This window comes from Astatotilapia calliptera, chromosome 7 (genome assembly GCF_964374335.1).
Source record: "Astatotilapia calliptera chromosome 7, fAstCal68.1, whole genome shotgun sequence".
Classification (NCBI taxonomy): domain Eukaryota; kingdom Metazoa; phylum Chordata; class Actinopteri; order Cichliformes; family Cichlidae; genus Astatotilapia; species Astatotilapia calliptera.
In genome coordinates, this window is record NC_137428.1 from 41,310,325 (window position 1) to 41,323,301 (window position 12,977).

The following is a 12,977-nucleotide window of genomic DNA, read 5'->3' on the forward strand; positions in this document are numbered from 1 at the left end:
AATAAGCGCTGGTGATGGATTGATCTGGGTCAAGTGTTTGACTCAGACTCTTTATTGTTCTTTGTGTATATGATTTGGGTTTTCCACTGTGTCAGGCACTGCAGGTGTGACAGGAGGTTCTGCAGAACGAAAAGCACATCAGCTGCTTCTAGAAAACATTTAAAAGGCGCTTCGTTGGTGCCATCTCTGAAAGTTCCAGCAGTAGACTGAAAAAAACCTCCTCACTTTAATCATCTCCTCAGATTCACAAAGTGGCACACGCAGCAATACTTTGAAAGCGACATAGAGAGGGGAGGTGGGTACAGGTGGTGGGGGTATTAAGCAGAGAGGGGTCGGGGGGGGGGGGGGGGAGTGATTAGACAGGAGAACAAAGGCAGGAAAAGGCGGGCCTCAGAGCAGAGGAGGAGACACCACGGCTCTCAGCCACGAGATAAGGAGCACCGTGGGGGAGGGGGAGGGCTGGGGTCTTGACACACTATGCTACGCAGCAGCTGCACAAACACACCTGTTAATGGATACCACCTGCAGGGTGTCAGGAGACATCCACCACTTCCTGTTTATGTTTATGCAGTCATGCTAAGGGTCACTCCAGGCTTTTGTTGCCTTGGTTACCCTGCAAAAAAAAATACAAATCTTTGCAAATTTTTAATGTGCCAAAAAAAAGTTTGCACTGAAGAGGAAAACTGCATCACTTTCCTGGAAATATATTCAGAATGAGAGATTTTTCAGAGCAGGACGTCAGGCTTCCTGTGGATAATGCTAGCATACATTACAGACAGCTAGCTATGGCACAGACGATGTCAGTTTGTCTGCAAAGACTTGCTGTCTACCTGCTAGTTTAGTAACTTTACTAAGTTTCTAAAGTAAAAGCTGTGCCTCACTGCCAATCCAGCATCACCAAAAGAATCAAACTGGCAACACAAGAGGCAAGCTCAAGTTTCCAGAAACTGAAAGGTCTGATGATGTATGTATTTTAATTACAGCTCGTATTACTCTGTACACTAGTGTGAGGTCAGTACACGCTCATATCTACCTCACATATAAACTCAAATCCAGCTAAAAGCAAACACTGATTGCCGTGTGTGAGTAAGAATAAGCTCATGTCAGTGCAGCCTCCTACACGCTCAGGAAGGACCGCTACTTCCTGCAGACACAGCCAATCTCATTAGTGGGCAAGAATCAGGAGGCATGCGTTGAATTCCTGAGGCTACTGAATGACCTGCACACCACCACCTACATCAGCCATCAGCTCTGCTGGTTATATAACGCTGCACAGCGTGGAGATGGAAACACCGCAGTGCAAGTAGTGCACTCATACTCCGTCTGGCGCTGGCAAATTCTTCAAGCTTTAAACTACCTCTGAACGATGTGGGCGACAGAAGGCGACAAAAGTCAATGAGCTTTTGTTTGCAGAGCTCACAAAACGTTATCCCGGTGAGGTTCCCTTTGTTCGCTCTCAACAACCAAGTCCTTATGGTCTGGTAAATGGTAAATGGTATTTGTATAGCGCTTTACTTGGTCCTAAGGACCCCAAAGCGCCGGGCACGTGCAGGGGGGGGGGGGGGCTAGAGGGGCTTGAGCACCCGCCCCTTTCCTGATGGGTGCCCAAGGTGCCCTTTTGTTGAGGCAACTTTTAAAAAAAATTATTATTATTATTTTTAATGTGTGTGTGCGTGCGGAGTCCTGTCTGTGCCCCTCAACAATAATATTTAACTATTAATCACAGTTTTGCTAAATAAAAGGATCTGGCTTGCATCAGTCACATGATCACATTTAACCAATGATCGCCCTTGACGGCAGAACGCGCTGGTTACGAGCCGGGAACGAGCTCACAAAGAGCACGCGCATTTTTTCCGGTCCGGAGCTGTAGGAGAAACACAAGTTAACTCAGAGAAACAGACTGATGCTACAAAACCAGTAAGTAGGTGTACAGCGTACACTGTAGTGTATAGCACACAGGAGTATTAGCTTATTAAGTACACGTTGGTAAGCTGTCTTGTTGCAACGAACGAACTGAAACAAATGAGCGTGCTGTGCAACAGCACGACAAACATTACCTGTCCTTTTATTAACTGCACAAGTAGTGCTGGTCATAGCTGCTGGCTACCTGTGTAAGGCTGTCATGGGTCTATAGCTCTGTCACCGTTTTAGGGAACATATTTAGTTTTAAAGTATTTAGAAACATATTTAGTTTTAAAGTAAGTTACAGGGCTTTTCCTGCCTTTCTGGAGGGATTATATTTCACTAAAAAACGATCTAATATGCATGTCCACATAATTATGCATTATTATAATTATAATATATTAAAAACACGCTGTATTTTAAAGAACATACATTAAGAAGCAGATTATATTAGATTTTTATTTTAAATAAGACAAAATGTGGATTTTACAGCAGTAAAATGATTGTATCTCTACAGTTTAAAAATGTAATAAGCTTTGCCCTGCACAGAGTGGATAGTAAAACAAATGGAAACATCATCAATACATTATTTCATATTTATTACTTCCCCCTCCTCATTGCTTTATTATTGTAGCTCTAGTAATGAATAATAATGTAAGGATTCTGGATCAGCACAGTGATGCCCGTAGTATATACAGTATTCTGAAGAAGGTCTAAAATGTCACTGTGTGTGCGTGCATGTGTTTGTTTTATGTAAATGGATTTTTTTAAATTATTACTCATGATATAACATTGTCCAGACATGGCTGGTAAGGACATGAGGAGGAAACAGCAGGAGCTGTGTGAGGCTACTACAGGCAGTGCTATAACATTTTTCTGTCATCATTTTATTATAGATTAAGTGCAAGAGTTGTTAGGTGTGGATAATTAGATTATAGTTTATTGCAATAGCAAGTTGTGCCTTGTTCTCAGATAGACAGCAAGTGGAGAGTGATATATGAAATGATGGGATGGAAGGAAGAAGAGAAGCAAAGAGTGAATCACAGGCAGAGCCTAAATTATTTCTCACAGTTTTTTGCTGCCTTATGGTTCCAAGCGCTGTCACCAATCTTTGCATTTTGTTATTATCTCATGACACTTGTTTAATCAGCTACCATCTCTCCTATGGACTTTTTATTGTTTACAGTCTCAGATCAACACAGCCCTGCCCTCCAGCACTATCCACAGCAACCCCTCAACAGCAACATTGTACCCATCAGCAGAGGTGGGACCAAGTCATTGCTTTGCAAATCTCAAGTAAGTCTCAAGTCTTTATCCTCAAGTCTCAAGTCAAGTCTCAAGTAATGTCAGGCAAGTCAGAGTCGAGTCTCAAGTCACTGGTGTAAAAGTCCGAGTAAAGTCACAAGTCTGAAATTTTGAATTTCAAGTCCTTTCGAGTCTTTAAAAAAAAAGAAGAGAAAAGCATGTTGCAGTTATGCTAAATGTAAATATTAGACCACGTAATTTTAAAATCTGTGTTTTTCTCAACACATGACAAAATAGTGAACTTAGAAAATATACACAAATTGTGAAATTGCACCTCTTTAAAATGCAGCTCAATTAAACCTAGCTCCAAGAATAATTTTCACCGACAGTTCTGAGATAAGCTGCATGTTATTCTTGGATGCGGTTGTAGGACAAGCTTTAAAATCCCATGACAAAAATATCATACACATTAAAAAAAACTGTATCACCAACGTAGCCTGGACAACATTTGCTAGTTAGATGAAGTCAGCTATCTCATCTTAGCATATTTATATGCATATTTATAATCATACGGTTCTTGGAGTGAGTGCACACACTCGTGAAGTTTAGTAACTTCCGGTCACTGCAACAAGCCCAGGTACAGTTTACCGGCGGATGGGTACAGGCCCTTGAAATGCACCGTGTAGAACGAAAGACCATCGTACCTATCATAAGTTTACCAGTCTCACAAATCATCTTCATAAATACACATTTGTTAACCGTTTATTAACCCTTTAAGACCTACCATAGAACCAAGTCCGCCAGAGCTTATATTATATTTTTACATGCTGTGGAGCCATTTTTGGGAGCATTTCAAGTTGCTATACATCAATACAACCATTATAGCCCAGATTTTAATAATATGTATTCATTAAGTGCATAGTAATTACATAAATTGCAAAAAAGTGCAATAAACTACAAAAAAATTGAAAATCGTTTTTGATTTTTTAACATATATTTGTAGTTAGAGAAATTTAAGAGGCTTATCCCTCAAAACTGTAAATACAAAAAAGTTGCACAAAATAGTTTCCCACCACAGGAAATTTATTTTGAGTGTCTTCATAGTTTTATTTTTGAAATACACCAATTTTTATACACTGCAGGAAAAACGAAAATAAATATTATACTGCAAATTTGCAAAAAAGCAGCATATGCATCAAAATAAACTATTTCCAGCAGTGCAATATGAGTCCTAAGCATCCCAGAAACGACACAGAAAGTCATAAACTCAAAGATAACTTTTAAAAAGAGCAATATAGGCCCTGAGGCCCTGATCGCAAAAAAGACTACATTTCCGCGAAAATGACGTCACTTCCGGTTTCGGGCAGGTAATGGCGGAAATGCAAAAGTTCGCGCTGACGTCTATTCCAACGTAGGAAGTGTTTTGAACAGCTGATCGGATCGGCAAAGCGTGTTTCTGGAATGTTATGTTTTTGTTCCTGCAAGCGCTTTTTATACAGTTTTTGCAAAGCTTTATGTGGAAGGAAACCGTGACCTAGGACAAGCTGATGGCACAATATGTAAGTACAACTCCTCCGGTTTCATATGCAAAAAAAATTTTTGCGCTAGCTTACGTGGTTGCAGTGCTACCGGGATTTAAAAATAGTTACGCATAACAGAGCGTTCCCGCTCCGATCGGCTCTAAAGGGTTAATAGGACCTTTGAGCTCAATGGTAATTAATTAGTAGTGGAAATAATTTCTGGTACGCGTTACAGAAATGTAGCAGTGACAATAATACTGTATGCTGTAATCGTACTGGACAATTAGTGATACAAAACAACTGTTTTATCCTGTGAATAAAAGTATATGTTTTTGTCAATGTACCATAATAACAGAAGCGAAACGCAATATTGTGTCAGGACAATTCACTATTTATGCACAATAAATAAAGGAGCATAGCGCGACAATTTCTGTTCAGCGCCAGACTTGCTTGTAACCTATATCACCAATTATGTTAAGAAAAATGACGTATTAACTACTACAAAACTCTGACCTTTGTGGGAATGCTTGGAGCAGACTAACCTGTGAGCTGGAGTGTTCTGGGACGTTATATTTGGTCTTTGAATGGCTGCAATCCAGGCCATCAGTCGCGTCTTTGTTACTTCGGAAACATGGTTCGAACAATTTCTCTTCAACGACGTAATCCGATAACAACCGATCTCTTTACCCGTCGGCTTCCCGTGGCTGTCATGCGACCGGCTATTGCAGTTAATAATACAACAGCTTCTTGACATTTTTGTGTTTCTTTTTATCGCTGTGTGACTGATTTCAATTGAAAGCCTGCTTGCGCTAGTACCTCTTGCCACGAGTTCCCAGAATCCTTTGCGGTTCTACCCGTGAATGACGTGACATTTTCAATCTCTATATAATATGCATGTTAAATTTTATATTTGGGGTGAAATATCAAGTCTTTTCAAGTAAACCGGTTCAAGTCCAATTCAAGTCCCAGGTCATTGGTGTAAAAGTCCAAGTCAAGTCACAAGTCTTAGAACATTTTTTCAAGTCAAGTCTAAAGTCATAAAATTAATGACTCGAGTCTGACTCGAGTCCAAGTCATGTGACTCGAGTCCACACCTCTGCCCATCAGGTAAAGCATCGGCTACGTTTGCTTTGCCTTTTTGCCCATATTAGATTCTTGGTGAATGTGTGTTGTTGTTATTCACCCTGTTTCAATGTGCCCCTTTTTAACTTTGAGCACCCGCCCCTTTAAACCTCTCTGCACGGCCCTGCAAAGCGCTTTACACTATACACAATCATCCACCCATTCACACACACATTCACACACTGGTGATCGCAAGCTACAGTGTAGCCACAGCCGCCCTGGGGCGCACTGACAGAGGCTCTGCTGAAGCATTTCATATCCTTGATGGCTCTGTGTGTGTGTGTGTGTGCACGGTAAATGTGAGGGAGGCGGGTAGAGCATAATGCCAGATATTGATGCTGGATTTTATTGTGTGGTCCTGATTCAGAGAACAAGAGGAAACGATAACGTGGCTGTGCTGCAGAGGCCGATGACAGCGTATTCTTCCAACAGTCTGAACACTGTTCAGAGACAGTCTGAGTGACGCGACAACAGCCGGCCCTGAGAGCAAACAGAGCTGACTGTCAGATAACTCAAACAGCTCTCAGACTGAAGAGAAAATTTCATGTTGGTGTGTGAGCTGAGAGCTGCTGGAGGGTGATGAAAACAAAACGTTCCTTCAAGGACGGTTGCTTCCTGTTATGAGGAGGATGCAGGCGGTCTGAGCTTGCTGTTACATCACTTTAGTTTAACTAAAGCTTTGGGAAATGTTTGTATTAGGTCATGAGGGCAGGATCATCTGCAATAACACAGTCCACAGTATTTTCCCTGGTTCAGAGTGGGGCCTTAGGGGGGCCCTTATGCACATAAACATGATTAAGTCTGTGTTACATGACTTAGCAGAAGTTATTTCTGGCCCTTTAATAAACCAAAATGTTTCTTAAGCTTGACTAAATTAAACCCTAACAATAAAACTATTCCCAGTCCAGACTTGTCTCCCTTTGGTGGAAACTCAAAACCAATTTGGTGTGTGCCAACATTCTTTCTATAAAGGGAGAACCCAGAATTTGGCCAAATTAATAAGCCCAGACAGCTCCCCTGTGCTGGGTGTACCGCCTCCATCCCCGCTGAGATGGGCTACAGTACACGTTTGAACATGGGAGTCTATGGGGACTGACCCACTGCGGCGCCTCTGCTGGATGTTAGAGGAACTGCAGGTTACATACACTCAGTAACTGGCTTCATGTTCCAGCTCTAGCACATGACATCATATGTTGCATTTTCAGTTTTGTTTAGGTTTTTTTTATATATAAAGCTCAAAATCACAACAAGATGAAGGTCCCTTCAATCTTTGAGCAGAAACCTCGACATTCAGATGATCAGTGATGAGCAGTGAAGAAACCTCCAGTAGGTCCAGCATCAGCTTCAGGTAATGATATTTCTGTGATATTCTCCAGGATAATTTCTATACTTGTTTTTAAAATAACAAACCATGATGGTGCCTCTGCCGTGCTTCACAGCTGGTTTTATGTGCAGAGCTGTGTTTCTGCTAAATACAGTGTTTGTTTTGAGATGTCCACAGAACATCATTCAGAACAACATTTCTGACATGCTGGATTGCTTTATGGAGAGCAGTCGTTACCTGTAATGTTTTATTCCATTAACCCCATCCTTGTTCAATACTTCTACAAACCAGCGCTTTGGACCTTGATGTTAACAGTCCTCAAATTTCTCCAGTTTGTGTCATTATGAATAGATGCACATGGAGATCCTTAGAAATCCTTTGTAAGCATCGCCCAGCTTCATGCTTCTTCTAAGGTCTTGTGAAGGCTGGTGTGTTCGATGTACAGTTCACAGCAGCAGCAACCAGACTTTTTTTTAAGGACAAGTGAACTTTTACAGCCCATATTTCCACTCTCATCTTCTTAACTCTAACGTCTGACTCCAAGTGTCTTTTGAAGAAGTCATTACAGAGATTCACTTATTTTAACCAGTCCGCTCCATGAAGAATTACTCTGTGATTGGCCAAACCTTCTCCTGTGACTGTAAGTCAAATTACATAGCAGTTACAGCTCTGAAATCAGAGAGAAGTTCCTAATGGAGGACAAAGCTATTTGGCAAAGTACAGGAAAAATTATATGATATAATAATAATAATCTTTTTGATGCTTTGAGGTTAATGTGGCCTCAGGCTGTCCTGTGACTCAGCTCCATTATACACCTTGCCCTGCAGGAACATGTGGGTGTGTGGGGACAAATCGCTGCTCAGTAACATGAACAATGTTGAGCGGCGAGAAACTACAGAGCAACTTGATCTGTTGCTATAAAACTACATATATTAAATGTATGGAAAGCCAAAGAGATGAAGTGTACTTGTGAGATTATGTGTTGACCAACCTGCAATTCCTCTGATGTCCAGCACAGGCAGCAGTGAGTCAGTCCTCATAGACTCCCATGTTCAATTTTTACAGCAGAAATAAACATGTTTACAGCCTGATACACAAACTGGCTTGTTCTCTAAAGATAATTTCCTCCTTCATAACACTTGTAACAACTGTATGCGGGTAGTATAAGTACTTTAACTGACACAAGGCCGGCACAAAAGGTGGACTCAAGGGCAGGAACTGAAAACAGCAACTAATTTCTGGCTGGGCTTGAGCGTCACAAGGTGGGCTCAGAACAGAAGTGCACGGGACAGGGGTCTTTGTAACATAAGAGTATAACTAGAGGGGCAGAGAGTGGTAAACAACACGAGGTAATGATAGGAAAACTAGAGATAAGCACTTACTTGCGGGTGGAGTGAACACAGGCTTCCTGGGGAACGTACAGGAAGAGTGAGCGGCTGATTGGAAAAAACACTCTGACAACCTGAGGTGAGAGGGTTTCCAAGGGTGGGCAGGAGGACAGGCAGGTGATGATTAATCCGTTCCTGATTCTGGTTCACATACGACTGTGTTGCTGTGTTGCTAAACACGTGTCCAGCATCATCATCAAGTTTGCAGATGACACAACCATCATAGGCCTCATCACAGGCAATGATGAGACGGCCTATAGAGAGGAGGTGATGGCACTGTACGAGTGGTGTCTGGAAAATAACCTGACTCTCAACATCAGCAAAACTAGAGAAATGATAGTGGACTACCGGAAACGACCAGTCAGGGAACACCAGCCCATCCACATCAACGGTGTCAAGGTCGAAAGGGTCAGCAGCTTCAAATTCCTTGGAGTCAACATCACAGAGGACTTCTCCTGGACCCTTCACACAGACACTGCTATCAGGAAAGCTCGCCAGTGGCTTTACTTCCTGAGGAAGCTGAGGAAGTTTGGCATGAACGCCAACATCACCTCAAATTTCTACAGGTGTGCAATCGAGAGCTTGCTGACGAGCTGCATCACAGTTTGGTACGGAAGCTGCTCGGCCAGCAGCCGTAAATCACTACAGAGGGTGGTGAAGGCAGCAGAGCACATCACTGGCACGAGGCTTCCTGCCATTCAGGACATTTATCTCCAGCGATGCCTCCGTAAAGCACACAGCATCATCAAGGACCACAGCTGTCATGGTCCGGGTGAGTACGGGGTTTTTCCACTCCGCTGGGCTCCACCTTCAGGCAGAGACTCCAATCAGCTTCCACACCTGGTTCCAATAAAGTCACCAGCATATAAGACCAGCATTCACAACAGACCTCTGCCAGATCTTCTGCTAACTCACGTTAGTGCTAGGCCGCCAAGCCCTTGTGAGAGCCCTTAAATACTGCTTTTCTCCTCACCGTGTTTTCTTTGTCATAGGACCCACCTGGCAGTCGCACTTCCCAAGCTAAACTACTCACATCTCCGCCTCGACGCTGGTTCTGTCATCTGGTTGCTTCCTTTCCATCATTGGACTACACCTGCCTGCCTCCCTGCCAAGTCCCTCACTCCAAGTATATTCTGGATCCTCTCTGGACACTTCTCACCCGGAACCCCTTGGACACCCCCTCCTCGCATGACACTTTAACCTGCAACGCGTAAGCCCTACCCACCATAGTCTAATCCTTCAGCTGTGATTCACTAGACTGCCACTGACTACTTGTCTCCTCTCATTATAGTGACTGCGTACCTCCATCCAAGCCGCTGCCCCTTTTTCCATTCCCAGGATCCATCCATGAAATCTAGCACCTAGTCATAGCACTCAGTTTCATGTTCATAGTTTGGCTTCACAGTTCTCAGTTCATAGCTTCCACAGTTCATAGCATTCTCCGTTCATAGCATTCATAGTTTCCTGCTTTGTAAGTTCACTAGGCACTGTAAATAAAGCACTGTGTTCACGCCCGTTTTGCCTCCCTCTGTGTCTGCATTTGAGTCCACACCCACAGCCTGGCCCTCTCGGCCCTAACACACAGCCACCCAGCACATCAGCTCTTCTCCTTGTTACCATCTGGCAGACGTTACAGGAGCCTGTCTGCTCGGACTACAAGACTTAAAAACAGTTTCTACCATCAAGCCATACGAAACCTCAACCACAACACTTAAACACACACAACACAGTCCACAGGACGCACTCAGAAGCTACCCTGCAGCTTCACAAGTACTCTGTATAATCTGCACTGGTCACTCCACGTTATTGATATTTATATATTTTTTTAAAAAGTGCAATACTGTAACAACTGCCACAAAAAACAAAAACTTTTGTACTGTTACTGCTGCTCATTCCTGTGCAATATCCCATCTGCCCCCCCCCCCCCCCCCCCACACACACACACACATTCCTATTTATGATTTTTCTTTATTTAATCACTAGTGTGTACATATATATATATATATATATATATGATCAAGATGGCGCCGAGTATGGCAGCCTCGTCGCGAGCTCCCCCAAGCAACGGCTTTCTTCTGTGTTTAATTTTACTTTTCCTTTATTTTTTCACGAGCAGCACTTGTCTCCTTGTGTACGACCGACAAACCTTACTGGACATAAAAGACGGTCTTTCTTATAACTTTCCGGAGTTCAAGTTTTGCAACACGGACGCTCCGTTTGCAGACCCCCCATTCATCTCACCTGAGACGCCTTTGTTCTCTGGCCCTGGAGGCCGCAAACGCCGACGCAGAGGGAGAAGATCTGGCGTTCTGGTTCGACTGAGACGGCGCACTTACAGACCACCGTCACCCAGTTTATTACTGGCTAATATGCAGTCTCTGGAGAACAAGCTGTGCGAGCTTCGGGCACGGATCTCATTCCAGCGAGAGATGCGGGACTGCTGCGTGATCTGCCTCACAGAAACCTGGCTATCGGACAAAGTACCGGACTCCGCAATACAACTGCCGGGGTTCTCTGTGCACCGCGCGGACAGGTCACAGGATCTTACTGGGAAAAGCAGAGGCGGTGGTGTGTGTTTCATGATCAACAACAGCTGGTGTGATTATGCGAACGTGCACCCGGTCAAATCCTTCTGCTCACTGGACCTGGAGTACCTGATGATTAAGTGCCGGCCATTCTGGCTACCGAGGGAATTTACAGCAGTGATTATTACGGCTGTTTACATTCCCCCACAAGCCGACACTGACCGTGTACTCAGGGAACTGTACAGCGCGATCAGCAGCGAGGAAACCGCACACCCAGAGGCAGCGTTTATCACAGCCGGAGACTTTAATAAGGGAAACCTGAAGAAAGTCTCACCAAAACTCCATCAACACATCCTTTTCAACACACGTGGAAACCGGCAACTCGACCACTGTTACACCTCTTTCCGGGATGCGTACAAAGCCCTCCCCCGCGCCCCATTCGGCCAATCAGATCACTGCTCCATCCTGCTCCTGCCCGCCTACAGGCAGAAGCTGAAACAGGAAGCTCCAACCCGGAGGGCGGTGCACTGTTGGACGGACCAATCGGAGTCTGCGCTGCGGGACTGTTTTGATCACGCGGACTGGGAAATGTTTCACGTGGCCGCCAGAGACATTGATGAATACACAGACTCAGTCTGTGGATTTATCAGGAAATGCGTGGAAGATGTCGTCCCATCCAGAACAGTCAAATCCTTCCCAAATCAAAAACCCTGGATTAACGGAGATGTTCGCGCGGCACTGGCGGCACGGAACACCGCCTTTGCCTCCGCGAACACATCGGACTACAAACACGCACATTACCAACTCCGGAAGACGATCAAAGCAGCCAAACGTGAGTACAGGGACAGGGTGGAGCAACAGTTTGACAACCCTCGGAGTATGTGGCAGGGACTAAACACGATCACAGACTTTAGAGGGAAAACCAGCACACCGCAGACCACGGCCTCTCTGTGTGAGGATCTAAACGTATTCTACGCTAGATTCGACACAGCGAACACCATGAGACCGGACAGTGTCTGAGGAGGATGTGCGGAAGTGCTTCAGGAAGGTGAACGCACGCAAAGCTACTGGTCCGGACGGGATTCCCGGCCGCGTCCTCAGGTCATGCGCGGCTCAGCTGGCTGGAGTGTTCACGCACATCTTCAACCTTTCCCTCTCTCTGTCTGTAGTCCCAGCCTGCTTCAAAAAAACCACCATCGTCACTGTACCCAAATCCTCCACCATCTCCTCATTGAACGACTGGCGACCTGTAGCCCTGACCCCCATCGTAAGCAAATGCTTCGAGAAGCTGTTCAGGGACTTCATCTGCTCTGCACTACCCGACTCACTGGACCCTCTACAGTTTGCATACCGCCACAACAGGTCCACTGATGATGCCATAGCCCTGACACTACACACTGCCCTGTCACACCTGGAGAAGAGAGACACGTATGTGAGGATGCTGTTTGTAGATTACAGCTCAGCATTCAATACCATCGTTCCCTCGAAGCTGGACAGGAAACTGCAGGATCTAGGACTGAGCAGCTCCCTCTGCAGCTGGATCCTTAGCTTCCTGTCTGACAGACGCCAGGTGGTCAGACTGGGCAGCATCACCTCATCCCCCCTCACACTGAACACTGGTGCTCCACAGGGGTGTGTACTGAGCCCTCTCCTGTACTCACTCTACACCTACGACTGCACAGCCACTAACAGCTCCAACATCATTGTGAAGTTTGCGGACGACACTACAGTGGTGGGTCTTATCACCAACGGTGATGAGACGGCTTACAGGGAGGAGGTCAGCGCCCTGACCCACTGGTGTCAAGACAACCATCTCACCCTCAACGTCGCAAAGACAAAGGAGTTGATAGTGGACTTCCGGAGGTGCAGAGAAGTACACACCCCCATCACCATCAGCGGCGTTGCTGTGGAGAGAGTGAGCAGCTTCCGGTTCCTTGGCGTACACCTGGCT

The 12,977-nt window shown here is 44.8% G+C and overlaps 1 long non-coding RNA gene across 1 annotated transcript; it reads left to right on the top strand.

Moving 5' to 3' along the window:
* Positions 1–1,808: 1,808 nt before the first annotated feature.
* Positions 1,809–10,016, top strand: LOC145430114 (uncharacterized). The gene is made up of 4 exons (XR_013910526.1): positions 1,809–1,917; positions 3,089–3,198; positions 9,494–9,711; positions 9,793–10,016. It is a non-coding gene; the product is annotated as an uncharacterized LOC145430114 (long non-coding RNA).
* The last annotated feature ends 2,961 nt before the right edge of the window (positions 10,017–12,977 follow it).